This window comes from Stegodyphus dumicola, chromosome 10, assembly GCF_044657685.1.
Source record: "Stegodyphus dumicola isolate Sdum_Otavi_A_Nest chromosome 10, ASM4465768v1".
Lineage (NCBI taxonomy): Eukaryota > Metazoa > Arthropoda > Arachnida > Araneae > Eresidae > Stegodyphus > Stegodyphus dumicola.
In genome coordinates, this window is record NC_140777.1 from 176544695 (window position 1) to 176556421 (window position 11727).

Sequence of the window (11727 nt, forward strand, 5' to 3'; positions counted from 1 at the left end):
TATTAGTTCAGTTATAAATGAAATGGTTTTATTTCTCGCGCAGTGCAGCGCGTGACGAATATTAAAAGAAAACTAAGCCGGAAAATTGAAAATACAAGAGCGCGTGCATTAAATAAATAAATATCTCTTTTGGATTTCGAGAAAGTACTGGAAAATTCTAGCGCGTGATTTTTAAAATCTTATAAAAGGAGGAAAACATCTCAGTTCGTACTGAGTTGCTTAGTTTGTTGTTGTTTAGAAAACTGCTCTTGTTGATTGTAGCGAATTCGCGGATTAGCTTTCTTTAGCTGTTTTGAATTACGTTCTATTGGACATTTGATTAGTTAGAAGATTACTACTGTGAGATATTGTAATACTGCATGATAATTTGTGAAAATTTAAGCATTATTGTTGTGATAATAATAAATTTTTGTTAATTTTTCATCGGACCTTGTGCATTCATTTCATAACGAACCCGTGCGCACGCAACAATTTTTGGTGTCAGGAGTGGGATTTGCATGCCAATAACAAGAGCGATGGAAGAACAATTCACGCAAATGATGACTGCATTTGCTGCTTTCCAAGAAAAGATGGAAGGAGCCGTCAACTCCGTTAAGGAAGAAATGAAATTGGGCCAAGATTCCGTTAAAGAGAGGAGATCCGTTAAAAAGGAAATGGAAGGCGTTCACGAAAAGTTGGAAGCTGGTCAATTAACGTTTAAAGACGAAATAAAAGTTGTTAAGGAATCTGTTAAAACAGAAATAAAAACCGTACAAGTAAAGATTGAAGAAAGTCAATACGAAATGAAAAGAGAAATTGCCTGCATAATAGAAACCAAATTCGATGCTATGGAAGGCAGAATAGATGTGGTTGAAAATAAAGTTGGGCATATTGAAGAAAAAGTTTCTTCCGTAAAAGTTCAAATTGAAGAAAGAGTTTCTTCGGTGAAAGAAGAAATAGAAGAAAGAGTTTCTTCTGTAAAAGAACATATAGAAGAGCGAGTTTCTACCGTCGAGCAACAAATTGATGATAGGGTTTCAGCCGTTGTGAAAGAAGTCGATACTTTAAAGAAATTCGTAGCGACGGCAGGGAGCAGGAGTGATGATTTTAAATTCTTACCGATGCCTGCTCGTCCACCCCGGAAGCTATCCACATATGATGGGAAGACATCCTGGCAAGTGTATAAGACCCAATTTTCTATAGTTGCGGATGCGAATGGATGGGATTCCCAAGCTAAGGCCTGTCATCTCGCCGCTTCTCTGCGAGCAGACGCAGCGGATATACTGCAGACGCTTCCCAAAAACCAAAGACTTGACTTCGAAGCTCTATCCGGCGCATTGGAGCTGCGCTTTGGAGAGAAATGTTTAAAAGATTACAGCACGCTTCAATTAAAATCCCGTCAACAGAAGCCCACCGAATCACTCCAGGAACTCGCCACGGATGTTGAAAGGCTGTTCCACCTCGCCTTTACGGAGTGCCCGAGAGAAACGAGGGAAATTCTGTCGCTGCAATATTTCATCGATGGTATCCGGGACCCTGAAATACAGAAAGCACTGCGAATAGCGGATGTTAAAAATTTGAAAAGCGCTTTACTGTACGCTATGAAATTCGAGGCAGCCCAGCAAGCCACTCGTCGACACCGCCACCCAGTCAGAGCTGCTTAAGTCCAAGAGCCAGGGGATCAAGTCACCGCTCGTCTAGACGATTTAACTAAACAACTGAACGCCTTGAGACGGAATATTGGTGACAAGAAACCGACCGTAAAGTGCTGGAACTGCAGTGCTGAAGGACACATACGACGAAACTGCAGAACACCCCAGGGTACGGATGTTAAAACCGCTCCTAACAAACAGCAGGGAAACTAATTAGTGGCCATCTCGCGGGGCGGAGGTTGCCAGATAATGAAAAGTCCCAGTTTAAAGCGCTTCAGATTTCTGCAGTGAGAGGAGGCAGTAATGGACTTTTTATAATAGGACATATTAATGGAGTTCCCTGCAATATGACTATAGATACTGGAGCCAACGTTACCATCATCCGAAAAGATTTGGCTGAACAATTGGGAAGCAAACTTATCTGGACGCCGCCCTGCGTTACCCTCCAGACTGTGTCCGGTGAGAAGATCGATATCGCGGGGAAAGTAAACGTTAACATCACGTTTGGAAGTGCCTCTTACCATCACATGGCATATGTAGCAGACGTTACAGATCCTTGCATACTCGGATTAAACTTTTTAAGGAAATATAATTTTTCCTTGGACTTTAAAAATAACGAATTGCATTCTGCGTCTGAGGACATAACGTTATTTGGAATTAATAACGAAGAAGTTAAATCTGTCCACAGAATCATAGCACAAGACAATATCACAATACCGGCAAGAACAGAAATTTTACTCCCTGGATCTATAGCCGAAAACAGAGATTTCCGCTACGGCATCATAGAATATCCCAATAACTGTAATAGCCCGAAAGGAGTACTAGTAGCCTCAACACTCGTCGACCTATCGAGAATGGTTATCCCGGTGAGAGTTGCCAATGTAACTGAGAAGGCGAGAGTTATTAAGAAAGGCGACGTGGTTGCAGCATGTACTCCAGTAACCAGTGTTGAAAGAAAGAGTAACATCCAAGAATCCGTGTCTTCAGAAAGCATTACATCAGAATTACTTCAGACTGCGCAATTAAACGATGAAGAGAAGAATGCTGCCGATCGCGTCATTAAAGATCTTCAAGTTGTTTTCTCGCGCTCGTCTTCTGACGTGGGTCGAACTAGTTTGACACAATATAGAATAGATACCGGCGATCATCCCCCGATCAAGCAACATCCAAGACGTCTACCGTTTGCTAAACAGGAAGAGATGCGAACACTGTTAAAAGATATGGAAGAAGGCGATGTCATCGAGCCTTCAGTAAGTCCATGGGCATCTCCCATCGTACTAGTCAGAAAGAAAGATGGCTCAACAAGAATTTGCGTTGACTATCGCCGGTTGAATGAGGTTACGAAGAAAGACAGTTACCCTCTTCCTAGAATTGACGACATTTTGGACACTCTTTCTGGAAGCAAGTGGTTTTCAACACTTGATTTAAAGAGTGGATATTGGTAGGTAGAAATACACCCTGATGACCGAGAAAAGACGGCATTTACTACGGAACAAGGGCTTTGGCAATTCAAGGTGATGCCATTTGAACTGTGTAATGCGCCGGCAACATTCGAACGTCTTATGAAGACTGTTTTGAAAGGTCTTTCCTACGAAGCCTGCCTCATATACCTGGACGACATCATCATCGTCGGAAAGAGTTTTGAAGAACATTTAGAAAATCTTAGGAAGGTGCTTCAGAAACTGATAGAAGCCAATCTGAAGCTGAGTCCCGCAAAATGCAAATTGTTCCGAAAGGAAGTTAATTACCTGGGACATGTCATCTCTGCAGAAGGTGTACGCACGGATCCTGAAAACGTATCAGCGGTTAAATCCTGGAAACGTTCCAAAAATGTCCATCAGCTGAGAAGTTTCCTAGGGCTTTGCACCTACTATAGGAGATTCGTGAAGGACTTTTCTTCCATCGCAAGACTCCTTCACAAGCTGACAGAGAGCAATCAAAAGTTCTTGTGGACAAACGAATGCGGAACAAACAACTTAAAGGAGGCTTTAACATCTGCTCCAATCCTGACGTATCCTCAGCTCGACCGACCATTTATTCTCGACACAGACGCGAGCAATGAAAGTGTCGGTGCTGTTTTATCCCAAGAAATAGACGGCCAAGAACGTGAAGTGGCGTACTGGAGCAAGTGCCTGTCTAAACCGAAGAGGAATTATTGGGTCACCAGGAAAGAGTTGCTCGCCATAGTCAAAGCCGTAGAACAGTTCCATCACTATCTATACGGCAGAAAATTCCTGCTCCGCACCGATCATGCATCATTGACCTGGCTTTTAAAGTCCAAGAATCATGAGGGTCAAATAGCCAGGTGGATACAGAGACTCCAAGAATATGACATCACTATCCGTCATCGTAAGGGCTCATCATACGGAAACGCCGACGCCCTGTCTAGAAGACCTTGCCAAGAAAGTTGCCGATATTGTTCCAGGGTGGAAGCGAAATACGAGCTGCTGACTCCGGTCGCAAGACAAATTACAACATCAACATTGGCTGATCGAGAACCGTGGAGTGATGATGAAGTCAGGAAAGACCAGCTGGAAGATAGCGACATTAAACCCATAATTTATTTAATGAAGTCATCAAACAGAAAACCTACCTGGCAGGACATTTCTATCTGTAGTCCTACAACAAAACAATACTGGGCACTCTGGGATTCACTTCACATTCGAAACGGCGTCTTATACCGGAAATTCGAATCGGATGATGGGAAGACGTTCCGATGGCAACTTATACATCCAAGATCCCGCATTTCTGATGTCCTTAAAGAACTACATAACAGCCCTACAGGAGGTCACTTTGGAATTATGAAGACCTTACAGAGAGTTCGTGAGCGCTTTTACTGGAATAATGCAAAGGATGACGTGCAAAAGTGGTGCCGATCTTGCGATGCCTGTGCAGGTCGTAAAGGACCGAGGAAACGCAGCCGAGGCAAGCTGCAACGTTACAACGTATGGGCGCCTTTTGAACGTATCGCCTTTGACATCCTGGGACCTCTGCCGCGAACTGCTGATGGCAACAAATACATACTCGTTGTCATTGATTACTTCACTAAGTGGCCTGAAGCGTATCCTATTCCTGATCAAGAGGCTGTCACAGTAGCTGAGGTAATGATACAGCACTGGATTTCCAGGTTCGGAGTGCCTCTTCAGTTACATTCCGATCAGGGAAGGAATTTTGCCTCGGCAGTAATAAAAAACTATGCAAACTACTCGGCATTGACAAAACTCAAACTACGCCATTGCATCCCCAGTCGAACGGCATGGTAGAGAGGTTCAATCGAACCATCCTTAATAACCTCTCATTAGTGGTTTCCAGAAACCAACAGGACTGGGACAAGAAATTACCACTCTTTTTACTGGCTTACCGCAGTGCTGTCCACGAGACTACCGGCTATTCTCCATCACAGATGCTCTTCGGTCGTGACCTTAGTCTGCCTTGTGATCTATTGTTTGGCCGCCCTTCAGATGCTCCTTCATCGTCTGAGGAATATATTCAAGATCTCCAGGCCCGGTTTGAAGTGATGCACAACTTTGCACGAGAGCGAGTCAACTTAGCGACGGAGAAGATGAAGACCCGATACGACACAAGAGCTACTGAACATCAATTCCACGAAGGAGACAAGGTGTGATTGTGGAATCCGACTCGACGGAAAGGACTTTGTCCGAAATTACAGTCACCTTGGGATGGTCCGTACACGGTCCTAAACAGACTGAATGACGTCGTGGTTCGGATCCGTAAGTCTTCGAACTCTAAACCTAAAGTCGTTCATTACGACAGGTTAGCTCATTACTATGGCCATAGTACGTAATGTAAGTAATTGTAAATAGTATAAGACCATGGTCCTTTTTGTTTTTAAATGTGTATTTGATTTCATTTGTATTTAGTATTTGATTTGCATTTAGTATTTGATTTGTATTTGATAGCTTTATTTATTGCATTTATTGTTCATTTTGTTTATTATTGTAATTTAATGCTTATTATTGCATTTATACCTTTAGTTGTAAGTTTGGCTTCCTGTCCAGGGATTGTACTGCCCGGGACGTGCAGTCCTTGGGAAGGGGGCAGTGTTACGAATTTGGTATTTAAAAAGGTAATATTAGTTCAATTATAAATTAAATGGTTTTATTTCTCGCGCAGTGCAGCGCGTGACGAATATTAAAAGAAAGCTAAGCCGGAAAATTGAAAATACAAGAGCGCGTGCATTAAATAAATAAATATCTCTTTTTGATTTCGAGAAAGTACTGGAAAATTCTAGCCCGTGATTTTTAAAATCTTATAAAAGGAGGAAAACATCTCAGTTCGTAGTGAGTTGCTTAGTTTGTTGTTGTTTAGAAAACTGCTCTTGTTGATTTTAGCGAATTCGCGGATTAGCTTTCTTTAGCTGTTTTGAATTACGTTCTATTGGATATTCGAGTAGTTAAAAGATAACTACTGTGAGATATTGTAATACTGCATGATAATTTGAGAAAATTTAAGCATTTTTGTTGTGATAATAATAAATTTTTGTTCATTTTTCATCGGACTTGTGCATTCATTTCATAACGAACCCGTACGCACGCAACACTATTATTCTACGCATTATTTATCTCTTATATATCTTATTATTATCTTGATGATATATGAAGAATTCAGATTACAAAAAGGAGAAACTAATTCTTGCATAGCTGTGAAGGTAAAGGAATTCATAAAAATGTAATAAAAGCGATCAGTACCAAAACACTTTCATTACCTTGTATATAATAGCAATGGTTAATGGCCAAAAGCCAGGCATTTGTAAATAAGTAAAATAATATATAATTGCAATCTACTAAATTGTGCAGGAAAATTAACTATTGTGAAGAAATGAAATAGAAAGTGAATTAACAGTAGAGAAAATATATAATTGTTTAATTTTACGCATTCAGTATGCTGACAAATTTACAGTGTAGTCCATTTAACATTAAGCAAAAACACATGTTTGCCAGTTTTCTCCTTAAAGAAATGATATTGTGTGTCTCGCGAGACATGAACGGGATAGTGTGTGTCTCGAAGGAGACGAACAGAATTGCCTAATTTTGAAATATATAAGATATATAAGGCAGGATTACACTTTAAGAGTATCAACAGCGACCTCTTTACTTCCGTCTACGAAAAACTCCCTGGTACCATATTTCAACGAAAATATCCATTTTGACCGCTATCGAATGCAATTTAACGATGTTTTTGCACTGTACAGATGTAACATCTGTACGTATGGACAGAATAAAGACCTCTTTTTTCCCCCAAAAAATTATAAAATTGATTTAAAATGGATTCAAAAAATGGCGTCTGTACGTACGTATGTATATGTACCTCGCATAACTCAAAAACGAGTAGCCTCAGAACGTTGAAATTTTGTATATAGGACAACTATAGGATGTAGTTGTGCACCTCCCTTTTTGATAGCAATCGGTCGCACCAAAGGTAAATACAAGTAAATATATATATATATATATATATCTCCACTCAGTATTGATGTATAGTGTCGGTGCGGCATGGCGGTACTATAAATACGCGGCGAACCGAAAGTCCTTTCGTGTCGATTGGTGGGAGTGGAGAGACTCCCACCAATCGACACTCTTCTTCAAAACTGGAATTTCTAAATTGGAAAAAAACTGAAGTCCAACCTCCCTTTGGAAGGCCCACCAGCGGCCGAGCGGTAAAAGCCGCTGAACACTGGTAGTTCGTTCCGGGGTTCGAGTCCCGGCGAACGGGCTGGCTGCATGGGCGTTTTCGTGGTTTTCCCCATGTCTAACGCGGATACGAGCCAGTTTCCCTTAAAAAGACCTCCACGGGGCATCCCTCCCTTTCCGTGTAGTGCCTAAGGGCGGAGCACGTAATAAATAATAAAATAAAACCTCTCTTTGCAGTAGGCTCTGGCAACTATTGTTCCATGTAATATGGACACAACAACAAGTGAGAAAAAGATCAAACTTTTGTATACATAATTTTGATAATAGCAAATTTCAAAGCAGGATTCCTGAAGCGTTGAAAAGTTTGCGCTGATTCAACATACACGTTTCAGTTGTAACTCGCCAGGAAGGAACAAGCACATTTGTTGAACTGTATCAGGTCAACTGTTGAACTGTATCAGGACAACAACTCTCTGAATATTTTAAAGTGACTGTTATGGAAGTAGCGTTAGGTGAATATATTTTTATGCATAATTTAAGCAGTACAGTTTTTCGAAAAAGTACTTAACTGTTATCACCCAGGCAGGGATGTGCTGGCGAAGGAACTTCCGTGGTAAACTGACTCGTATTTCAGATACTGTACGAAAAGTACCAGAACATCCAAGATTTTTTAATTATACTGTTAAATGAACGAAATAGTTATAAAACAGAGTTCTCCCAAGTCTTCAGGCGGAGAAGTGTAAAGCTATAACTTTCAATGAGGTCCTCTTTTTTGGACATATAGGAAAAGCGGGGGAACCGGAGTGTTATTCGAGTTCCATCGGCAGGAGTTCATTTCTCACAATAATAACACTACGCTCCGTCTCACACATTCTACCACGTACTTATCCCAAGAATACATTCGGGCTAATATGCGTATTCATCACGACGATCATCTCCGTGTACCTCTTTTTCCTCCTTGGGAAGGGGGCAGTGTTACGAATTTGGTATTTAAAAAGCTAATGTTAGTTCAATTATAAATTAAATGGTTTTATTTCCCGTGCAGTGCAGCGCGTGACGAATGTTAAAAGAAAGCTAAACCGGAAATTTGAAAATGCTGGAGCGCGTGCATGTGACATTTAATAAATATCTCTTTTTGATTTCGAGAAAGTACTAGAAAATTCTCGCGCGCGATTTTAAAATTTTATAAAAGGAGGAAAACATCTCAGTTAGTTAGTTGCTTGCTTAGTTTGCTTTCTTTAGCTGTTTTGAATTACGTTCTATTGGACATTTGAGTAGTTAAAAGATTACCACTGTGAGATATTGTAATACTGCATGATAATTTGAGAAAATTTAAGCATTATTGTTGTGATAATAATAAATTTTTATTCATTTTTCATCGGACTTGTGCATTCATTTCATAACGAACCCGTACGCATGCAACAATAATATCTAGGATTTACTTCTTTGAAATAAAAAATGAGGATGACAATCCAGAAAATGACTTCATGTTTCATTTCGTTATTATTTTTATAAATTAAACAATACATAAGTGAAATAAATATAGAAACCTAAAAGATAAAATTCTAAATATACAATATTAATAACAAAACATAACAGAGGATATGCAACTATTCTTTTAATATCTTGTACTCATTTTTTATATAAAAAGTTAACATCCTCTATCAGAATACTTTTGGAAATTTTTATTTTTTATTTTTGCTAAAAATTAAAATTCAAAGAATTAAGATTTAAATTAAAATTAAGTCTGAATTTTTATATAGAATTACATAATGCAGCTGCTGATTTTAAAGAGTCTGCTGATTAAGTATTACACTTCCTTTCAGTTATAGCTTGAATAGTTCATTTGTTTATGTTTTTTGTTGCTGCTTTACATCAAGAAATTATAAATTTTAGAATCTAGCGACTTATAATTTTATGCAATTTCTTTTTTTTAATCTATTAAAATTAATCATATATTACAGGAAAAACGCATGCGAGTTCATCTGGAAGAAAAAAAAAAAAAAAAAAAAAAAAAAGCCACAAGTAAACTAAGATTTCTAAATGAAACGAGTACTGCAGAAACAATTGGACCGAAAGTAGGCTTTAGCAAAAAATTAATTTAAATTTCAGCCAAATTAGATTCCAAACATTAGGGACAAGTTTGTACTGCTTTATAGAATAAATATTCTTAATTTGAATTTCTTCTATATCGCTACACTCAGGGCTTAATTTCTAAAATTAGAAGTGCCGGAACCCTATGGAAGACCGTTAGTAAAGAGGAACAAGAGTAAATAAATAAATAAAATGACTATTAAAATCATTTATCATTTAAAAACTAAATAGTTAATTATTACCAAATTAATAAATAATTATTTAATTAATATTAGCAATTAATATTTATTAATTATCTAACCATTAATTAATAATTGATTATTATTTATTAAAATAATTCAATAAAATGTAAAGAGGTAATTTACATTTAATAAGACATTTAATAAGCGATTTTTAATATAATTTTATTGCTGCTAAAAATAAAATTTTTTAGATTAAATTCCTATTGAAATTGTAGTTCCGCTAATTACATAAAAGTACTGAAGCCGGTACAATTTAAGCTCTGACTACACTAGATATTTTCCAGTTCTTGTGAAATGTGGGTTTTCAGTCTGTTGAAGCTAAAATGAGTAACGGTATAAACAGCTGAATCTTGAATAGCAAATTCTGTAAGGAAGTTTGGAAGATTTCTGGTGAAACAATAAATTACTGAGGGAACCTTTCGTAATTAAAACTTATTCTATACAGTAAACAATATTTTAGGTAGTTAAGTTTCAACTCCAAATATTAGAATTTTTACTTTTCCGATGAAAAACAGAAAATATTTCAAAAGGAAATACGAAACTACTATTAGGAGATGCTACAGCGAACTTCAGTGACGTCACAGCCGAACGAGTCGCTCGCTTTTCGTTTGTTTACTCCAAGTAAGCTAACCTGTTCTTTGTACGGACCTTGCGCTGTAGGTATGCAGGATGAATCTTCCCTACTTATAAGTAACTAGGAGTGATACTTGATTCAAATTAACTTGGCAAAATTTCCAATGCAAAGGTTGTCAAATCCCAATTACTGCCTTTTTTCGCTAGAAAATGCAACCTGTCCACGAAAAACAAGATCTTGCTCTAGAAATCAATGATAAAGCCTATTCTAATTTATGCAAGTCCCATATGGGGCACAGCAGCAATTACTAACAGAAAACATATCCAAAATTTCCAGAATATTATGCTTCGGCAAATCTACAAAGCTCCTTGGTTTGTCACGGGCGAGGATATTCATAATGCAGCTAAAATTCTCCTCTTAAATCCCTTTATACAGCGACTTTCTGTTAACTTTTTCAAAAAGATTCCTTCAATCCGTAACTTCATTCTTCATTCATTGCCTATTTATCATCCAGGAATTGCATCATCTGTAAAATGAGCAACTCTTGAAAGCGCATATAATGCATTACCATTTCCCAAGAGGCGTTGCGATGGAGACGAGGCGCCTCGAAGCTATCCCTCAATTCGTTCACTGAACCCCTCCTTCCCCCGCGCGCCCGAGAGAATTGACTGTTTTTTTAGCTTTGCTCAGGGTAATTCTCTTTGTCCCGTTAATCGGACAATTATTACTTCTTTCAGCCGTAAGCGGCTGTAACTTAAAAGTAAGCACCGCTTTGTTCACTACTAAAAGGGTTCTTGTGCCCAGATATTTTATTTAAACTCAATCTCTTTAAGAAAATTTCTTTAATTTATTACTATTATATCATAACACTTAAAGCTATTAATTTATTTATCTCATGTTTCTCTTCAGAAGCAGTCCAGGCTCTGTCTCTTTAAATCTAACTCGCCTAACAAGTTCCTCGCTTCCTTTCTTCCGCAGACCGAATCACTTGCGACATGAATGACCTTTCAGGAGTGGTTCCTTTCTCGCGTTGTTAACACCACAAGATCACTGATCAAGGAAATACCGAATCGTTTCAAAATTAATGATGTAACCCTTCGAAATTGAGTCTGGCCCTTTATTCGATCTCAAAATTACTAAATTAATTAAGTCATGCAGTGTTTTTACCTTTTTTCACCATGGAAGGGAGTTTACATTTTGTTATTTTGACAATTCGACACTAAACTTTACCTCTTTGCCAAGCCCTCTTTTTGATGACAATTATTTAATCTTTGATTATGTGGGGATAAAGGCATTAAGCCTATGAGCTTCGTAATTGAACCCTTCCTTGATCCTTGAAGTGAATCTGAAAAAGGGGCAAAACTTTACGGGGTGATAGATCGCAGCTATACAAGTAATACTCGTCATATAAAGTCTGAGCGGAACGCAAACGGCGAGCTGCTAGGTGGTATTGTAAATGGTATAAAAATAGTCAGTCCTCGCAACCAACCGCAGTTTCTACCGTAGAGTGGCGAGACGATAGCTGGTTGTACGAAACA